The sequence below is a fragment of the Mustela lutreola genome, chromosome 6, assembly GCF_030435805.1.
Source record: "Mustela lutreola isolate mMusLut2 chromosome 6, mMusLut2.pri, whole genome shotgun sequence".
NCBI lineage: Eukaryota > Metazoa > Chordata > Mammalia > Carnivora > Mustelidae > Mustela > Mustela lutreola.
In genome coordinates, this window is record NC_081295.1 from 85,361,957 (window position 1) to 85,383,079 (window position 21,123).

Here is a 21,123-nt window from a genome sequence, read left to right on the forward strand (position 1 = left end):
GGGAAAGCAGGCTCCTGCTTTGCAGAGAGCCCACTGTGGGGCTCTATCACAGGACCCCAGGACCCCAGGACCATGACTTGAGCCGAAGGCAGGGGCTTTAACTCACTGAGCCACCCAGGCGCCCCAATACACACGTTTATCCATTCATCTGTTGCTGGACATCTGGGTTCTTTCCGTATTTTGGCTATTGTGGACATTGTTGCTGTAAACATTGGGGTGCGTGTACCCCTTTGAATGACGTGTCTGTGTCCTTTGGGTAAATACCTAGTAGTGCAATTGCTGGATTGTAGGGTAGCTTGATTTTTAACTTTTTCTTTCCAATTTTTAACCTTTTAAGGAACCTCCATACTGTCTTCCAAAGTGGCTGTACTCGATCTTCTTTTTTTTTAAATGGCAGCACAGTAGTCTAATAGGTACATATACTAAATTCAGTTTTACCAGGTTTTCTAGTCACTTCTTGATGGTTGTGGTGGTGGTTGTTATTACTGTGCTAAACAAATGGTGTCAGGCATGTTGAATTGTAGGGCTTCTGGATCATCTAACTGTAGAGTAACTTAGGTGTCTGAACTAGGTGAACTTAGTAACTTAGGTGAAACCATAGCTATACCATTTAAGGTGACATAGGTGCAGAGGTTATAGCTGAAGCCAGTGGAGCAGGTAGGATCACATGGAAAGTGCTGTTAGACCAGTGGTTCCCTCTGGTATGGAGATGGAGTTGTCAGAATCACTCTGGTAACCTTTTCTAAAAAACACATTAGTGCTGCTTCCCCCAGCTCCAATTTAGTGTATCCAGGGTGTCATCTGAGCAATTTATTCTTGCTTTTTTTTACTTTGTCCTTTGGCTAACTACCCATATGTGTAACTTTCATTTTGAGATCCAGTTGTATGAGTGAGAAGATAGCTGAAGATAGAACCCTGATAAACAAAGAATAAGAGGAGTTTGAGATGGAGATGGATGGACAGAGATAAGAGAAATTAGGTAAGGGTAGGGTCACCAAAACCAAGACGGGGTAGGTTAGTGAGGAAGTCACAAGTAGGGTCATATTGCAAAGAATGGTTAAGTAAGATAATGATTAGGATTTCTCTGCTGCTTAAAAGTGCTTTAAGAATTTATTTATTTATTTACTTGTAAAAGATTTTCTTTATTTATTTGACAGAGAGGGAGGGAGAGAACACAAGAGGGAGCAGCAGAGGGAGAGGAAGAAGCAGGCTCCTTGCTGAGCAGGGAGCACAACGTGGTGGTTGATCCTGGGATCCTGGGATCATGACCTGAGCCAAAGGCAGACGCTTAACCGACTGAGCCACGCAGGTGCCCCAGGAGAATTTAAATAATGCTTTTTTAGACATGTACTTCTCAGCAATGTTCTAGCTCAGCATGGTACTAAAATACCTTTTGTGAAAAATCACCATAATTACATTTCATGAGTATGAGAAATTAACTTCTGTTAATGATCCAAGGATCCAGTAATCAGGAATTAAGAAACTTTTCTTGAATTTATTTATAATTTTGGTTTCTGTTGATTCTTTTCCAGTACTAATTATTTAAGATTTTGTATTAGACTTAAAACTACCAATTTAAGTTTGAAGAGCTATTTTGTTTTTAGAGTCTGTAGGTTCTGGTGCAGAGGATTCCACTTATCTGATTTGTTTTGGTATTTTACTTAATATTATAAATTTAATCACCTGTGTAAGCTTTTGTATTTCTATGAAGATAAATCCCTTTATTTAGTCTGGACTTTTCATCCCTGTAAGTACTCAGATATCTTTTCCAAAGTTTTTCCAGTTGAGTGTGGTGTTTTTTTGAAGTATGTCTATGTCACTGCAAAGACACTAAATATTCTTCCTTCTTTCCTCCTCTACTCTTTTTTTCAATGGGATATAGTTTAGGATAGGGTAAAAGGGAACTGGTCAAATGGGAGGTAGTTGGATCATTTGAATTTATAGATGAGCTCTTATTAAAGTACAGTTGTGTACACCATTGTGTTAATGGTAAATATGTTAATGTTAAATCTGTGTTAATGATAAATACATAAAATACACATTTTAAACTTAAGATATATCAGTACAGTTTAATAGTCTTAAGTATACTGGCAGCTTGCTATTGATTCATTTTAGAATATCCCAGACCAGAAGGGTGAGGTTGATGCTGTTTTGACTTCTTGATGCTTTACAGCGTGGAGACGGATAGGAAGGCCAGGGGCTGCAATGTGCACAGTGGCTGAATCTGTGAACAAGGACAGCTTGCTGTTTTTTAATCCAGAAAGATTAGAAGGTTGGTGCCTGGGTTCCTAGCTCAGAATTAGGTGCATTTTTTTTTTTTCAGTGGTACTGCTGTTTGTTTAGCTGAAACCTTGGGATTGAAAATTTTTGGATATGGCCTTAACTACAACATTGTTAAATGAAGAAAGTAAGTTTCAATTGCTTTGTTCTTCAGTTTTTTTTGTTTTTTAAAAAATTGTGACACAGTTCACACACCATAAAACTCATTCTTTTAAAATTTACAGTTTGGTGGTTTTTAGTATACTCAGAAAATTGTGCAACTCTCACTACCATCTAAATCTGCAAAATTTTCACCTCAAAAAGAAATCTTGCGCCCATTAGCAGTCACTTCACATTTCTCTTGCTCTCTGGCAACCACAGATTTACTTTGTTTTTATTGATTTGCCAATTCTGAACATTTCACATAAATAGAATCATCAAATATATGGCTTTTCTTTCACTTAGCATAATGTTTTCAAGGTTCATCCATGGTGTTACATAGATTAGTATTTCATTTCTTTTTATGGCTGAATAATATTCCATTGTATGGTTATATCATATTTTGTTTATCTGTTCATCAGTTGATGTATATTTGGGTTGTTTCCACTTTTTGGCTATTATGAATAACACTGAACTTATGTGTACAAATTTTTGTTTGCATACATGTTTTCAGTTCTCTTGGGTAGGAGGGGGATTGCTGGGTCATATGTTTAACTTTTTGAGTAACTATCAGAGCAGCTGCACCATTTTACATTTCCACCAGGAATGTTTGAGGGTTCCAGTTTCTTGGCATCCTTGCCCAGTGTTTGTTATGATTCATCTTTTTGATTATAGCCATCTTAGTGGGTATCGCATGGTGGTTTTGATTTGCATTTGCTGATATTAATGATGTTGAGTACTTTTTCATGTGCCTATTGGTCATTTGGTATATTCTTCAGAAGAATTACTGTTCAGATCATTTGTCAATTTTAAAGTTAGATTATATGTCCTCTTATGGTTGAGTTGTAAAATTTTTTTTGTATGTATGTATTCTGGATATTTAGTCCCTTCTTAGATGATTTGCAAACACTTTTTCCCATTCTGTAGGTTTTTTTCATGTTTTTTGGAATAGTGTCCTTTGAAGTACAAAAGTTTTTAATTTTTATGAAGTCCACTTTGTTTTGGTTGCTTATGCTTTTTGGTGTCATAACTAAAAAATTGTTGTCTAATCCAAGATCATGAAGAGTTATACCTGTTTCTTTCCTTAATGGCCTTATAGTTTTAGCTTTTAACTTATCTTTAAATCGTTGATTCATTTTGAGTTAATTTTGCATATGGTGTGAGATGGGTTTCCAACTCATTCTTTTGTCTGTGGATATTTAGTTGTCCCCCCACCATTTGTTGAAAAAACTATTCTTTCCCCCAGTGAATTATCTAGGTGTCCTTGTTGAAAAATCAGTTAAGTGTAAATATGTTTATTTCTGGACTCCGAAATTTTATTCTGTTGATCTATAATGCCTGTCTTTTTTTTTTTTTTTTTAAAGATTTTATTTATTTATTTGACAGAGAGAGATCACAAGTAGGCAGAGAGGCAGGCAGAGAGAGAGAGGAGGAAGCAGGCTCCCTGCTGAGCAGAGAGCCCGATGTGGGACTCGATCCCAGGACCCTGAGATCATGACCTGAGCCGAAGGCAGCCACCCAGGCGCCCTATAATGCCTGTCTTTATGCTGTGCATATGAGGACTCATTTTGTAGTAAGTATTGAAATTAGAAAGTGTGAGTCCTCCAGTTTAGTTCTTCTTCATCAAGATTGTTTTGGCTATTTTGTGTCCTTTACATTTCAATATGACTTTTAGGGTCAGCTTGTCAGTTTCTGCAAAGAAGCGCACTAGGAGTTTGATACAGGATTGCATTGCATCTGTAGGTTAATTGTGGAGTGTTACCCTGTTTAACATTTAGACTTTCCATCCTTAAACATTGGCATATCTTCCTATTTATCTATGCCTTCAGTTTTTTTCAACAGTGTGTGACAGTATTCTTGTACAAGTCTGGTACTTGTGTTGTTTACAACTATTTTGTTTTGATGCTATTTTAAGTGTAATTCTTTTGTTATTATTTTTTTAGGATTTATTTATGAGAGAGCATGCTCCCCTGAGTGAGCATGCACATGCATATGTAAGTGGGTGTGGGGAGGTGGGCAGAAAGGGAAGAGGGACAAGCAGACACATTTCATGACCTGAGATCTCAACCTGAGCCGATACCAAGTCAGATGCTCAACTGACTGAGCCACACAGGTCCGACAAATGTAATTATTTTCTTAATTTTATTTTTGGATTGGTCATTGATACTGTACAGAAATACGGTTGATTTTTTTTGTATATCGATCTTATATCCTGATCTTACATCCTGAGCTTACTAGCTCCAGTAGTTTTTTTTTTTTTTTAATTTTATTTATTTATTTGACAGAGAGAGATCACAAGTAGGCAGAGAGGCAGACAGAGAGAGAGGAGGAAGCAGGCTCCCCGCTGAGCAGAGAGCCTGATGCGAGGCTCAGTCCCAGGATCCTGGGATCTGGATCTGAGCTGAAGGCTTTAGCCCACTGAGCCACCCAGTCGTGCACAGCTCCAGTAGTTTTTTAGTGAATTCCTTAGAATTTTTCTACATACAAGATCATGTCATTTGTAAGTAGGGATAGTTTTACTTCTTTTCTACTTTAGATGCCTTTTGTTTATTTAGTTTTTTTTTTCTTGCTTAATTGTGATTGCTTTAATTGGAGGCTGGAACCTCCCAAGTGAATAGAAATGGTAAAAGCAGGGGCACCTGGTTGGCTCAGTGGGTTAAGCCTCTGCCTTCGGCTCAGGTCATGATCCCAGGGTCCTGGGATCGAGCCGCATTGGCCTCTCTGCTCAGCAGGGAGCCTGCTTCCTCCTCTCTCTCTCTGCCTGCCTCTCTGCCTACTTGTGATCTCTCTCTGTCAAATAAATAAATAAAATCTTTAAAAAAAAATAAAGACTTTATTTGAGAGCGGGAGAGTGAGAGTGAACACAAGCAGCTGCAGCTGGAGGGGCTTAGGGGGAGGGAGAGACAGACTCATTGCTGAGTAGAGAGCCCAGTGCTGGGCTCCATCCCAGTACTCTGGGGTCATCATCTGAGCCTAAGGTAGAAGCTTAACCCACTTAACTGACCCAGACGCCTCAATTTTTGTGAATTTTTTTTTTTTTTTTTTTTTTTCACGTCAGATGGGTAATGTGCCGAGGTCGTAACAAGGTTTAAAGGGTGGCACATGTCACACAGAAGCGTGAACACCCAATCATCATGCTTATGAACTACAAAAGGATCTTTTGTGAATATTTTTATCAGGTTGAGCAAGTTTGTTTCTAAGGCTGTTGAGTTTTTTCTTTCGTTTTCATGAAAGAGTGTTGGATTTGGTTAAATGCTTTTCCTAAAATGTTGGAATGATCATGTGACATCAATGGTCATGTGACATCAATGACATGTTGAGACGATCATGTGGTTTTCCTGCGTTAATCTATCCATATATGATCTATTGCTTTGATTTTCCAGATGGTAAACCAATCTTGATTGGTCTTACATTTTAAAATTTTTATTTATTTTTAAAGATTTTATGTATTTATTTGACACAGAGAGAGCAAGCACAAGCAGGGGGAGCGGCAGACAGAGGGAGAAGCAGGCTCCCTGCTGCGCCTGCTGAGAAGGGAGCCCAGCACAGGGCTCAGTCTCAGTATCCTGGAATCATGATCTGAGCTGAAGGCAGATGCTTAACTGATCAAGCCACCCAGGCACCCCAGATGCCACTTGGTTTTGGTGTATAATGGTATTTTATTTTATTTTTTTAAAGATTTTATTTACTTATTTGACAGAGATCAAAAGTAGGCAGAGAGGAGAGGCAGGCTCCCTTGCTGAGCAGAGAGCCTGATGTGGGACTCAATCCCAGGATCCTGAGATCATGACCTGAGCTGAAGGCAGGGGCTTTAACCCACTGAGACACCCAGGCACCCCATGTTTTTGTTTTTTTTTTTTTTAAATTTTTTTATTTTAAAGATTTTTATTTATTTGACAGATAGAGATCACAAGTAGGCAGAGAGAGAGAGGAAGGGGAAGCAGGCCCACTGAGGGAACTCAATCCCAGGACCCTGAGATCATGGCCTGAGCAGAAGGCAGAGGCTTAACCCACTGAGATACTCAGGCGCCCCAGTGTATAATTATTTTGTTTGTTACTGGAGGTTTGCTAGGATTTTATTAAGGATTTTTGTGTCTCTAGAAAATTTTGGTCTCTATTTTTCTTTTGTTGTGATGTCTTTGGCTTTGGTATCACGGTAATACTGACCTTGTAGATTGAGTTAGGATGTGTTCCCTCTATTTTCGAGGAAGAGTTTATGAAGGATTAGAATCAAGTCCTTTGGATAAATTGGGAGTTATAGTTCTTTACTTTACAGATGTCCATGTCAGTCAGCACTGATCATTGTGGCTGAGGTGTTTATACTGGAAAATTCTGTTAAGTGACTTTATAACTATGGTAGTAATCCGTTTCAGTAATTCTTCCCTTATTTGTCTAATTACACAGGTGGTTTCAAGAAGTCATTAGTAACGTTGTGGAATCATAATATACTACATTTGTGTAGGACTTTATTTTGTTTCTTTCTCTTTTAGTTTAAATTTTACTTAGTTAACATACAGTGCAGTATTGGTTTCTGGAGTAGAATTCAGTGATTCATCACTTATGTACAGTAACCAGTGCTCATCGCAACAAGTGCGCTTTTTTTTTTTTTTAAAGATTTTATTTATTTATTTGACAGACAGAGATCACAAGTAGGCAGAGAGGCAGGCAGAGAGGAAGAAGCAGGCTCCCCACAGAGCAGAGAGCCCGATGTGGGGCTCGATCCCAGAACCTGAGATCATGACCTGAGCCGAAGGTAGCGGCCCAACCCACTGAGCCACCCAGGCGCCCCCACAAGTGCCCTTTTTAATCATCACCCATCTTAGCCCGTCCCCCACCCCCCACCCTCCATCAGCCCTGTTTGTTCTCTGTCCTAAAGTCTCTTAGGGTTTGTTTCCCTCTCCTCTCCCCCACCATGTGTTCATCTGTTTTCTTAAATTCTACACATGAGTGAGTTCATATATTTGTCTTTTTCTGACTGACTTATTTCATTTAATATAATACATTCGAGCTCTGTCCACACTGTTGGAAATGGAAAGATTTCATTTTTTTGATGGTTGAGTAATATTCCGCACGCACGCGTGTGGGGGGAGTGTGTGTGTGTGTGTGTATTATTATATATATGCCAAATCTTCATTTTTTTTTTTAAAGATTTTATTTGTTTATTTGACAGACAGAGATTACAAGTAGACAGAGAGGCAGGCAGAGAGAGAGAGAGGGAAGCAGGCTCCCTGCTGAGCAGAGAGCCCGATGCGGGACTCGATCCCAGGACCCTGGGATCATGACCTGAGCCGAAGGCAGCGGCTTAACCCACTGAGCCACCCAGGCGCCCAATGCCAAATCTTCTTTATCCAGTCATTGGTCATGAACATTTGGGCTCTCTCCATAGTTTGGCTATTGTTGTTAATAGGACTTTATATTTAAAATGCTTTTATGTATGTTATCTCATTTAACCTCACAAGCCTGTTGTGGGTAGGACAGATGTTATTCGAATTTTACAGATGATAAAACCAGCTGGTTGCTTGCTTCAGAAATGGCTGCCTTTTCAGGTTTGGTGTTTTTTGATGTTGTTTGTTGAGACATTGCTGTCCAGTGTATGGTCCTTCGCTTCCAAACCAGAAACTCTTTTATTGAAAGTTTCCTCGGATGGAGAGATGGTTATGCCAACCAAAGTCACCAGTTGATTAGGAAAACCAGAGATAAAAGGAAGAATAATTATACTAAAAAAGCATAGAACCAATTGATTGAAAACTTCTTAGGTTATACTTTGTGACTGTAATGCTTTTATACATTTGCCTGACTGCACAATATCCCTTTTACAGTTTCAAGATACTTGAGAAACAATCAGAAGTTTTTTGGGTGGTAGACGATTCAGCACAGAGGAAATTGGGTGATCTTGAGTAATCTTTTATTCCAGTAATGGAAGAGGGTAATGATAGTCCCTGTTCTAAAGTGGAGGTTCCAGATGAGCCTTAATTCTTTGAGTAATAGTTTTGTAGAAAGAGACTATTTTTCTAATGTCTAGTTTTCTTTTTTCTCCTAACATTTTGTGATGTACATTTGTCATGAAAAACAGAAAAAATGAGAAGAGTTGTATAGATTGTATACCCATTTACCTCCACCTGTATTCTGTAGCATTTTGCTTTATTTGCTTTTTATCCCTCTGTCCATCTATTAATCCATCTTATTTTTTTATTTTCTAAGTAAATTGTAGACATCGGTACATTTTACCTCCAAACACTTTGATATGCATAGTATTAACTGGAGTTCAATGTTTCTTTTTTGTTTTGAAATACAATATACATACAGTGAAAAACAAAAATTTCAAGTATACTAATAGGAATTTTGACAAATGAATACACCTGTGTAACCCAAACCTCTGTCAGAATATATACTGTATTATAAGTGTAGTATGTATATTTTACTCAGACTTTAGAAAGTTCTCTCATATTTCTTCCCAGTCAGTCTGTTCCCCCAACTCTTGTTTTCTCTTTCCCTTCCCAGGCAGCCACTGTTCTAATTTTTTCCCCACTGGAGTAGTTTTGCTTGTTTTTCAGTTCACATACATGGAGTCATATGACATGTGCTGTTTCTGCTAAGGTTTCTTTGACTCAGTGTAGTGTTTTCGGTATTTATGTGTTGTATGTGTGCAGTAGTTTATTCCTTTTTATTATTGTGATTCTTTAGTATTCCATTGTGTGTTATGCTACCATTTGTCTATTCTGTTTATAGACACTTAATTTGCTTTTTAAAAAATAGTAATACAAAAATCAATTACCTGCGAACATGACATCAGGAAATAGATGAGAGTAGACTGTAATTTTCTTGGGTAACTTTATATTCCAGCCTTGCTTTTTCTAGTTCCTTGATTTGATTTTAGGTGTGGTTTTGGAGATGTCCCATAAGCACCCCAGTTCCAAATCATCTCATACATTATGTATTGATTTCTACTAGGGGATGGTTTTAAAAATCTTAATGCATTTAGGTCACTGTGCCCTGTTAAGGTAAAAAAATTTTTTTATTTTTTATTATTTTATTATTATTATTATTATTATTATTTTTAGATTTTATTTATTTATTTGACAGAGAGAGATTACAAGTAGGCAGAGAGAGAGAGGAGGAAGCAGGCTCCCCGCTGAGCAGAGAGCCCGATGTGGGACTCGATCCCAGTACCCTGAGATCATGACCCGAGCCGAAAGCAGCGGCCTAACCCACTGAGCCACCCAGGCGTCCCATATTTTATTATTTTTTTAAAGGCTAAAGCATTCCTGTTCTTACTTGTGATCCAATTTCATAAAATCATGGCCGGGGCGCCTGGGTGGCTCAGTGGGTTAAAGCCTCTATCTTCTGCTCAGGTCATGATCCCAGGGTTCTGCGGAGAGCCCCACATTGGGCTCTCTGGTCAGCGGGGAGCCTGCTTCCTCCTCTCTCTCTCTGCATGCATGTGGTCTCTGTCAAATAAATAAATAAAATCTTAAAAAAAAAAAAAATCGTGCCCTTTTTCCCAAAGCTGAAGGCAGTACTGAGAACTAGTATGAGAGTTTTTTGTTAGGGAACTTTGTGGCCCTCTGTATTCCTGTTCAGAGACTAGTGTTAACTTCATGACTTGACGAATGAGCCTATTTAGCCTATTTTTGCAATTAATCAGCATTTTCCTTGTTAAAAACCTTTACTGTTGGCATAATCATTGGTAAGTGAGACTACTTTTACTGTTCTTTCTGAATCAGACATCTGTCTTAATGTTCCTTTAACATTTTCAAACATCTAATAGTTTTTCTACCATCGGTGTTTTATCCCTCTTCTCTCACCACAAAAGTGATTGGAATATATGCTAAAAAAATTTTTTTAATAAAAGATTTTATTTATTTATTTGTCAGAGAGAGAGCACTGGCAGGGGGAGAAGTAGGCTCCCTGCTGGAACTTGTTCCCAGGACCCTGGGATCATGACATGAGCCGAAGGCAGGTGCTTAACTGACTGAACCAACCAGGTGTCCCATGGAACATATACTAAAAGTTAAAAGATCTTTTTTAACTAACTCATATTTTATATAATAAAATTATTTCTTAATTTTGTATGTTTTATACTCCTTTGAAAATAATTCCCTCTTCTCCATCTCCAGCTCTTCAAGTTGCTCTCTATTATTGATGTATTCAGCATGCGACACAAAGGGTGGTCCTTTGGTCATTTTTCAACAATCTGTTTCATATGTCATTTCTAAATTTACCAATCTGTACTTCTGTTATTTCTATATCTAGTTTTTTTGGAATTCTTATTTTTACCAGTTCATTTTGTATCTCAATTTGTGTATCTGTATTTTTCTATGAGGGGTGGAAACTAAATTGGAGTATTAGTGTTTAATAAAGAGAAAAACTTGAATCTGAGATCATAAGACTCTAGTAAATGATGTTTTGGAATAAACACTAGCTGAACATTTCTGTCCTTTTAGGAAGTCTGTTCATAAACTGAAGGTTGGGAAGGACTCCTGGAAGTGCTTGTAGGTAACATTGAGTTCTCAACATAAAACCTAAATGGAAACCCTGGGGTAATTGCAGAATCTTGCAGCTTTCCTTGTGGTGATTTCCTTTCACAGTTTGACATTTTACTTGATGTTGATTACTAGAAGCAGAATGAAGTATTCTGAATTTCATCTTTTCTTCTCTGTCTCTTGATGGAATTTTTTAGGAGGAAGGAATTGGTCTAGAGAGAAGAGGTCAGAGATACAGATAGTTTGTGAAAACTTAAAGATAAAAAAAAAAAAAAAAAAAAAAAAAAAAAAAAAAAAGATATTCAAGGGAGGAATTCTTTTCTTTCTTTCCTGCCCTTTTTTTGTGATTTGATTACTTCTTCTCTTTTTTTTTTAAGATTTTATTTATTTATTTGTCAGAGAGAGTGCCTGTGTGAGCACACGGTGAGGGAGTTGGGGAGAGGGAGAAGCAGTCTCTCCGCTAAGCAAGGAGCCTGATGTGGGACTCTATTCCGGGACCCTGGGATCATGACCAGAGCTGAAGGCAGACACTTAACCAACTAAGCCACCCAGGTGCTGTACTTACACTCTTTTTCATATACATCTGATCGTTGTGCTCATTTTCAAAGGCAGAGAGAACAAACACCTTGGGAAATGGTGTCCAAGAAGTCTTGCACAGGATTGCTGGAGGTGTGGGGGGAAGTTCTGAAACTGTTTTCCTCTTACCTACTACTCTTCAGAGGTTAAAAGAGGGAAGTCAAAGTACTTTCACAGCCCTCCACCCCTTTGGAGGTGTGCTCCACCCCTTTGGCGCTTTGCTAACTGGAAGCGCCACCCTATGCAGGTGCGAGGCTAGTGGATGGGAAGGAGATACAAGGTAGAGGGAATGTAGGCTGAACTCATTGTTAGAAATAGGTGCACATTTAAGGGCTGACACTGTCCTTCATTCTCTGAGAGCATAGCTAAGACTGGCATTTGCTTTCATTCTTAATTTATCTAAAAGGCATTTAAAAGTTATGAATACAGTGGTTTGCAGGATTTTTCCCCCAAAGGAAATAATCCTTTTAAAATTTAAAAAATACTACATGCTTATTTTAGAGCAATTCAGAATTGTATAAAGCATAGAGTTGTCTATTCTCTTCTTCCTCCACAAGTACTACTTTCAGGATGACTACTATTTGGTAGGTAACCTTTTAGAGCAGAGGGTTTTATTTGGTGTAAAGAATAAATGCATTGTTTTGGTATACTCAAGGGGTTTTCTTTTTATAACGTTTCCTTAAGGAACCTGACTGACATTATGTTTTGGAAATTTGCATCTCTTAGGAGGAGTCTGGACGCTGTGGTCTTCTTTTTTATGTTCTGAGAATTGACAGCATATTCTGTGCCCCCCAATTTAACTGCTTTAAGTTTTTATTTCCTTTTTTACTTCCTTTTACATTTTTGGCTGTGAGTGTGGTTAAAGCCCTGAAAGCTGGAACCGTGATCTGGTGGCTGTTCTGGTTACCTGTTGCTTCTTAACAAGGCACTCCAGAACCTAGAGTCTTTTTTTTTTTTTTTAAAGACTTTATTTATTTATTTGACAGACAGACAGAGATCACAAGTAGGCAGAGAGACAGAGGGGGAAGCATGCTCTGTGCTGAGCAGAGACCCTGATGCAGGGCTTGATCCCAGGGTGCTGGGATCATGACCTGAGCTGAAGGCAGAGGCTTTCACCCACTGAGCTACCCAGGCGCCCCTAGAACCTAGAGTCTTAAAAAGAATTTAGTATCATTTTTCACAGTTGACAGGAGTGGCTGGAAACTGGCATAGCATATTCTGCCATATTCTCCTGGTCACAGCAGTTACAGAACCTGCCCAGATTCAAGGGGAGGAAAATTGGACTCCATCTGTCAATGAGAGAAGAAGCACTTTGGGGTCATCTTTAATTTTTCCCCTGGTGCAGTGGCAGTCTTGGGAGGGAAAGGTAACTGAATTACAGAACACCTTTCTTATTTTCTTCTGGGTTAATACTTGGCCCAAGCAAAGTTTCAAGGTAAACATACTTTATTATTTGCAGTGGGGTAAAAACTAGTGAAATTTGGGTATGGAGAAGGTTTTTAATGATGTAGACAAAGTAAACTCTAGAAGAATAACAGTTTTCCTAGTCACTCTCCTCCCAAGGAAGCATACATAGCTTATTCTTTTAAGAACTGGCTTGTTAATATTGCTTTTTTCTTACTGAGGACTGTGATAACTTGCAGATTTAAGAAATTGGTTTTTGGAGTAGGTTGATGAATTGCATGTGTCATCAGGAGAGCTGAGTGTATCCGTGTCTGCTCCTTGAGAGGCTTGCTAGGCCCAACTTGTCCCTTCCCTGTAATGCAGTTCCCTCTAAACATACCTTTTATCTTATTTATTTATTTATTTATTTATTTTTAAAAGATTTTATTTGTTTATTTGACAAAGAGAGATCACAGTAGACAGAGAGGCAGGCAGAGAGAGAGAGAGAGAGAGAGAGAGAGAGAAGCAGGCTCCCTGCTGAGCAGAGAGCCCAACTCGGGACTTGATCCCTGGACCCTGAGATCATGACCTGAGCCGAAGGCAGCGGCTTAGTCCACTGAGCCACCCAGGTGCCCCTAAACATACCTTTTAGATAATGTCAGTGAAGTGTTGAAATGGGTTGAAACCAGTATGGTTCATGATTTTCCTAATTCTTTAGCTTAAAACGGGCCCCTGCTTATCTTTTTTTTTTTTTTTTCTTTAAAGATTTTATTTATTTGAGAGAGAGACAATGAGAGAGAACATGAGAGGTGAGAAGGTCAGAGGGAGAAGCAGACTCCCCATGGAGCTGGGAGCCCGATGCGGGACTCCAGGACTGTGACCTGAGCCGAAGGCAGTTGCTCAACCAACTGAGCCACCCAGGCGCCCCCCCCCCCTTATCTTTTAAGATGTTTACTTTTCAGAAGTTAAAGATTAGCGGTAAGATTTTTCTCTCCCAGTTAGATCACAGTTAATCCAGTTAGATTTTAAAACTGAAATGCTCCTTTTGGGAATTTGTTTTAGAGCTTGAACTGCCCTGCATGCAGTTCTGGGTTGTGTGGAGTGTTCTCTCACCTTTTGTAAATCTCTCTCCAATAGGATGTCTCTCATTACATACTCAGACCCTTATTAAATATTACTTCCGAAACTTTTTCTACTTCACAGTTCATTCATGTGGGTTGTCAGTTTCTCTTTCAGCACTGACCTCATGTGTACATGTTTCAGTTCTTTGTAAGCTGAGTACTGAGCCCCTCTCATTAATCTTCATTTTTTCCACAGTGCCTCACCTTGCGCTTTGCTTCAATTAAATGGAATATACTCCTAGGTGCACTATCTTCCATTTGGCAGTTACTAAAAAGTGGAAGATGATAACATGAAGAAAGCTTATCAGGCACTTAATAATGGCATCCGCTGTTTCCTTAGCCCTGTATTCTGTGTATACTCTTTCACCTGAGCTTGCTTGTACACTTCTGATTATTGTTGAAGGGTCGCATGTATTTCCTCTCCTAAACAGTTGGATAAGAGTCTGAAACTTGCTCAGGCACACTCCCCTTGAAAGAGGTAGAGCCGGAGCTCAAATCTGGAATATGAGTTTCTGAGGCAATCCTGTAATTTATATTTGTGATTTTTATTCTGGTAGGTTTTGCTTTCAAAAGAAACTACTACTGAAGATACAAAATATATTGAAAGATGATAATTGAATTCTTGACATTACTATAAGAATTTCTTTACTGTTTCTGGTCAGATATTAACCAGAGATTTAATTTTTTTTTTTTTTTTAAGATTTATTTATTTGACAGAGAGAAATCACAAGTAGACAGAGAGGCAGCCAGAGAGAGAGAGAGAGGGAAGCAGGCTCCCTGCTGAGCAGAGAGCCCGATGTGGGACTCGATCCCAGGACCCTGAGATCATGACCTGAGCCGAAGGCAGCGGCTTAATCCACTGAGCCACCCAGGCGCCCCAACCAGAGATTTAATTTGAAGCACCTTGATTTACAACATCTATTGGCAATATATTGGACACGAAAGTTCCTTTTTATATTTTTTAATATTTTGAAACTTAAAATAGCTTGTGTAGCTTCTTGTGTAAGTTAACAAGTGCTAATAAAATCTCACCAGTTATCTTCATACTAGACAGTACTTTGTTAGAGTATTGTAGACACACCAAAATGATTTGAGTGACTGTGTTCTCAAGTTTCCTCTAGTACAATACGTAATTAGTACCATTCTGGACGCATAAGAGAGAAGTGCATTTGTTACATATAAGGGGTGCCTTAGGGAATAGGTCTTGCAAACTTCTGCCCAGAACCAGATCTAGCCAAGGAACTTAAGTTTTTTGTATTTTTTTTTAAAATAAGAACATTTTTATGTTTTTAAATCATTGAGTAAAGATTATTTCTGGGAAAATGATATGAAATTCAAATTTCAGTGTCCTTAAATAATTTCATTTCAACACAGCCACTCTGATTCAATTTACTTAGCTGTTGACAGCTGCTTTGGAGCTCCTGTGACAGAATCAAGTAGTTGTGACAGAGACCACGTGATCTGAAAAGCCTGAAATATTAATAGAAAAGGTTTGCCAACTTCTGCCTTAGGGCATTAGTGTTTAATTCTCTCCCATGGAACCCTGATTGAGAAAGGCTAAGACTTCACAGAAGACATCTGTCAGACCGCCACAGCTGGCATTCTCTGTGTTTTGTTGAGGGGACTGTGTATCACAACGGTTTTACGAATTTGATCCTTTCTTTGCTCTGGAATGATGTTCTTTGTCACTTGGCTTTGACAGTTGAAGCCAGAATTGGGCACCCAGGTTTTATTTTGTTCTAATGTGCTGAGTTTGACTAATCCATTGTATTTGACACTTTGAAAAGTACATTTTTTAATGACTTACATTGAGATTTGCTTTTGAGAAGCTACTAATTGGCAGTTCCAAACTGGACAGATTGAGGGCAGGTAAAGCCTTGTAGGTTCCTGTCAGGCAGCAGTGAAGTTTAGAATCATTTACTGTCAACACCAGGGAGTTTTATTATCATTTTTATATTTGAATTGATGAAGAATCACTGTATTCCTGGAGCTGCAGCTCTGGAAGGGGAGACTGGATAGTCTGTTTCTGGAGAATATTCCCTTTGTCTCTGTGGCCTCATCATAAATTACTCTCTGCTAACCTCCTTTTGGCTTTTGTTAAAAATCCTTTCTATGGTAAGTTTTTAATTAGGAAATACAGAAATAGAACTTCTTGAGTTGTCATAAAACTAGCCACAGAACTTTTTAACTGGAGAGGGAGCTGTGTAGCTTAGAAAGTACAGTTTGTCCAAGAAGACTTACGTGAGAAAACAGGGGAGGGGTGTGTTTTCTGCCTTAATGCTAGTAGTTTTGTGTTATATGAAGCTGAAGACAATTATAGGTAGGAAGAAGAAAACTGTTGAGAAAGCTGCCAACTTCCTTTAAATTTGTATTTTGTTTGGAGCTTTATAACTTTGATCTAGTTTTGAAACAAATGAGATTCTTCAACATCATGTTTTCCTGTAGAAGTCAATCTTTGTAAAAATCAGCTCCAAGCTTTGACAGAGGTCTTAAGGCATATCAGCCAATAGTGTTGTTGTAATTCTTCAGGTAATTAAAATAAACTGCCTTGGGACACCTGGATGGCTCAGTTGGTTAAGCATATGCCTTTGGCTCTGGTCATGATCCCAGGGTCCTGGGATTGAGTCCGCATAGGCTCCTTACTCAGCAGGGAGCCTGCTTCTCCCTTTGCCTGCTGCTTCCTCTGCTTGTGCTCTCTCTGACAAATAAATAAAATCTTTAAAAGAATAAAATAAACTGCCTTGCAAGTTGAGATGAATTAGCTCAGGTTCCATATTCCTGCTGCCCTTCAGCAGTAGCAGCAGATGGCCAGAAAGTTGTGAGGATAAGAGAATAGGGGAAGATTGGGGGATGGTGGCGAGTACAGATGTACTATATCGTAGAGCCACAGTGCGCTCTCTCTCTCTCTCTCTTTTTCTTTTTAAAGTTTAAGTAATCTCTACACTCCGCATGGGGCTTGAACTCACAGCCTGGAGATCAAGAGCCTCGTGCTCTTCCAACTGAGTCAGCCATGTGCCCCCGCAGGGCTATGCTTTTTAGAGTTGCTTTGCGCTATTTCTTTTTTCTTTTTGTCTTCTACCTCCCCTGTGCCTTTTCTGGGGGAGTGGGGTGGTAAGTAATTTATAAAAACCTATTTTCCCAGATAATTTGCCTCATTTAATGGTTTGTACTTGTGCTATTACTGTTTGGACTTTTGTGTAAAATTTACTGTTTTAGATGAAATAGAGTTGTAATAATAAAAGGAGAATGTCCTGAAGAATAGTTAGGGACTTAAAACTTAATTTTTAAGTGCCTTGTGGGAGGTTTTACAGTGGTCCTGAGTGAGGAAAAGAATGAGTGAGGCTTTGTGGGTTTGCCTCCCCTCTTTCCTCCTTTTCTGTACTCTTATGTAGGTGGTCTCTTTCTTGGTTATATCCCTTCCTCCCTGCTCTCTCCTGCTCTCACTTGGTGCTGCTGCTTTTGCTTGCTAAGGTACCTATAAAGTGGCTATGTTGTGTCTAATCAAGTTTGAGCAGTGGGTCATTACCACATAGCATTCACCCTGGGCACAACTCCGGTTAGGTTTTACTACCTCAGTGGGAGCTTGTTTCTAGCCTGTGAGTAACCTATCTAAAAGGGAAGATAGATAAGAATGAAACAGATGACTGAAACATAAAATCAGTGATAGTTGTACATATAAGTGTTAACAGAAGCAAGATGGTTTTCTTTCAGTTGAAGCTGTTTGGAGCCAGTCAGGAGAGACTTTTTTGGAAGAGGTAAGGTTTTCAGTCTGGGGAAGGATAGACTGAGATTAATAAAGAGATTATTTTAAACTGGTTTGGGGGGTGCTCGCTTTGGCAGCACATATATTAAACTGGGTTGAGGGGGTGGCCTCAGTGGCTTCAGGTGGTTAAGTGTCCGAGTCTTGATCTCAGCTCAGGTCTTGATGTCAGGGGTCATGAGTTCAAGTCCTGTGTCGGGCTCCATGCAGGACATGGAGCCTACTTAAAACAAACAAACAAACAAACAAAATATCCTGGGACTGGCTGTGGGAGTGGGAGCCAATCAGTCAACAAATATTCTACTGTTTACTTTGTGCCTGACATGGTTCTGGGTACTGGGGATACAAGAACCACATCCCTGCCCTCATGTAGCCTAGTGAGGGTGACACTTAATGCACCAGAGGGCATAGTAGGTGGGGGTATAGTGGGAAATAGTCCAAGAAGTGGAATAATGCCCACCTTAAAAAAAGGCCATGTTGAGTAGTTTAAGTATGATTTATGAGACCACTGAAGGGCTGAAATATTGTTCTTACATTACTTGAAAATGGACAATCTTTCTCTGACATACAGAGAATTGGAATTAGGAGACTTGATAATAGAGGCAGCCCACCCTCCCAAAGTTTTCATTTGTTTTTGTTTTATTCTTCTACCTTTTGGGGAATAAATTTCGTATGTCAATATTCAGTATCAAGGGACAGGGATGACAGAATTTTGCTTTTAAGAGGTCTGTGAACTTTGTCTGGCTGCTCTTAATTTTGAAAGTTTTGTCTGCTATGGCAGAGTTGAAAGGCACAAATTATTTCCATGGTGTGATGGAATCTTAAGGTATAAATTACATATAGATCAGGTAAATCATTAGATACATAGACTTACCATTCCTCATTGAGGCGCAGAGTTCAGTGTCCTTATTAACTTCTTAGGTCCTTGAGAAAGTGTAGTGTTTTTCTGCTTTGGCCTCAGAGCCTGTACAAGGTCAAATAATAGTTCCTTGACACTGCAATTTCCATTACCCTGTTGTTAAATTCTCAGTTTTGCTGCCTGAAACTCCTTGTTCTTTTATTTATTTTTTGAAAAATTTTTAAATTTTTTAAATTAATATATAATGTATTATTAGCCCCAGGGGTACAGGTCTGTGAATCACCAGCTTTACACTTCACAGCGCACACCCTCCCCAGTGTCCATAACCCAACCACCCTCTCCCTATCTCCTTCCCCTGGCAACCCTTAGTTTGTTTTGTGAGATTAGGAGTCCCTTAAGGTTTGTCTCCTTCCCAATCCCATCTTGTTTCATTTATTCCTTTCCTATCCCCCAAAGCCCCCATGTTGCCTCTCACATTCCTCATATCAGGGAGATCATATGATAATTGTCTTTCTCTGATTGACTTATTTCGCTCAGCATAATACCCTCTAGTTCCATCCCTGTCATCGCAAATGGCAAGATTTCATTTCTTTTGATGGCTGCATAGTATTCCATTGTATATCTATACTACTTCTTCTTTATCCATTCATGTGTTGTTGGATATCTAGGTTCTTTCCGTAGTTGGGCTATTGTGGACATTGCTGCTATAAACATTTGGGTGTACATGCCCCTTTGGGTTACTACATTTGTATCTTTTTTTTTTTTTAATAAAGATTTTATTTATTTATTTAACGGACAGAGATCACAAAGTAGGCAGAGAGCCAGGCAGAGAGAGAGGGGGAAGCAGGCTCCCTGCCCAGCACAGAGCCTGATGCGAGGCTCCCTGCGAGGACCCTGGGATCATGAGCTGAGCCAAAGCAGAGGCTTACCCCACTGAGCCACCCAGGCGCCCCACTACATTTGTATCTTTAGGGTAAATACCCAGTAGTGTGATTGCTGGGTTGTAGGGTGGTTCTATTTTCAACTTTTTGAGGAACCTCCATGCTGTTTTCTAGAGTGGCCACACCAGCTTGCATTCCCACCAACAGTGTCAGATGGTTCCCCTTTCTCCGCATCCTCTCCAGCATCTGTCATTCCCTGACTTGTTAATTTTAACCATTCTGACTGGTGTGAGGTGGTAGCTCGTTGTGGTTTTGATTTGTAATTCCCTGATGCCGAGTGATGTGGAGCACTTTTTCATGTGTCTGTTGGCCATCTGGATGTTGTCTTTGCAGAAATGTCTGGTTAAGTCCTCTGCCCATTTCTTGATTGGATTATTTGTTCTTTGGGTGTTGAGATTGATAAGTTCTTCATAGATTTTGGATACTAGCCCTTTATCTGATATGTTGTTTGCAGATATCTTCTCCCATTCTGTCAGTTATCTTTTGGTTTGTTAACTGATTCCTTTGCTGTGCAAAAGCTTTTGATCTTGATGAAGTCCCAGTAGTTCATTTTTGCCCTTGCTTCCCTTGCCTTTGGCGTTGTTCCTAGGAAGATGTTGCTGCTGCTGAGGTCGAAGAGGTTGCTGCCTGTGTTCTCCTCAAGGATTTTGATGGGCTCCTTTCTCACATTGAGGTCCTTCATCCATTTTGAGTCTATTTTTGTGTGTGGTGTAAGGAAATGGTCCAGTTTCATTTTTTCTGCATGTGGTTGTCCAATTCTCCCAACACCATTTGTTGAAGAGACTGTCTTCTTTTCATTGGACATTCTTTCCTGCTTTGTCAAAGATTAGTTGACCATAGAGTCGAGGGTTTATTTCTGGGCCCTCTGTTCAGTTCCATTGATCTATGTGTCTGTTTTTGTGCCAGTACCATACTGTCTTGATGATGACAGCTTTGTAATAGAGCTTGAAGTCTGGAATTGTGATGTCACTAACTTTTGGCTTTCTTTTTCAAAATTCCTCTGGCTACTCGAGGTCTTTTAGTGGTTTCATATAAATTTTAGGATTATTTGTTCCATTTCTTTGAAAAAAGTTGGTGGTATTTTTGTAGGGATTGCATTAAACGTGTAGATTGCTTTAGGTAGCATAGACATTTTCAAAGTTTTTGTTCTTCCAACCTATGAGCATGGAACATTTTTCCATTTCTTTGTGTCTTCCTCAGTTTCTTTCATGAGTACTTTATAGTTTTCTGAGTACAGATTCTTTGCCTCTTTGTTTAGGTTTATTCCTAGGTATCTTATGGTTTTGGGTGCAATTGTAAATGGGATTGACTCTTTAATTTCTCTTTCTTCTGTCTTGTTGTTGGTGTATAGAAATGCAGCTGATTTCTGTGCATTGATTTTATATCTACACTTTACTGAATTCCTGTACAAGTTCTAGCAGATTTGGAGTGGGGTCTTTTGGGTTTTCCACAGAAAGTATCATATCATCTGCAAAGAGTGATAGTTTGACTTCTTTTTTGCCAATTTGGATGCCTTTAATTTCTTTTTGTTGTCTGATTGCTGAGGCTAGGACTTCTAGTACTATGTTGAACAGCAGTGGTG

The 21,123-nt window shown here is 39.2% G+C and overlaps 1 protein-coding gene and 1 non-coding gene across 2 annotated transcripts in view; one reads left to right on the forward strand and one right to left on the reverse strand.

Annotated features, from left to right (window-relative positions):
• Nucleotides 1-21,123, forward strand: part of ZFAND3 (zinc finger AN1-type containing 3) — a 335,701-nt gene that overhangs the window by 17,854 nt on the left and 296,724 nt on the right. The window lies entirely within an intron of this gene.
• On the reverse strand, nt 5,471-5,575 carry LOC131835004 (small nucleolar RNA U13). Its single transcript, XR_009355084.1, has one exon. It is a non-coding gene; the product is annotated as a small nucleolar RNA U13 (small nucleolar RNA).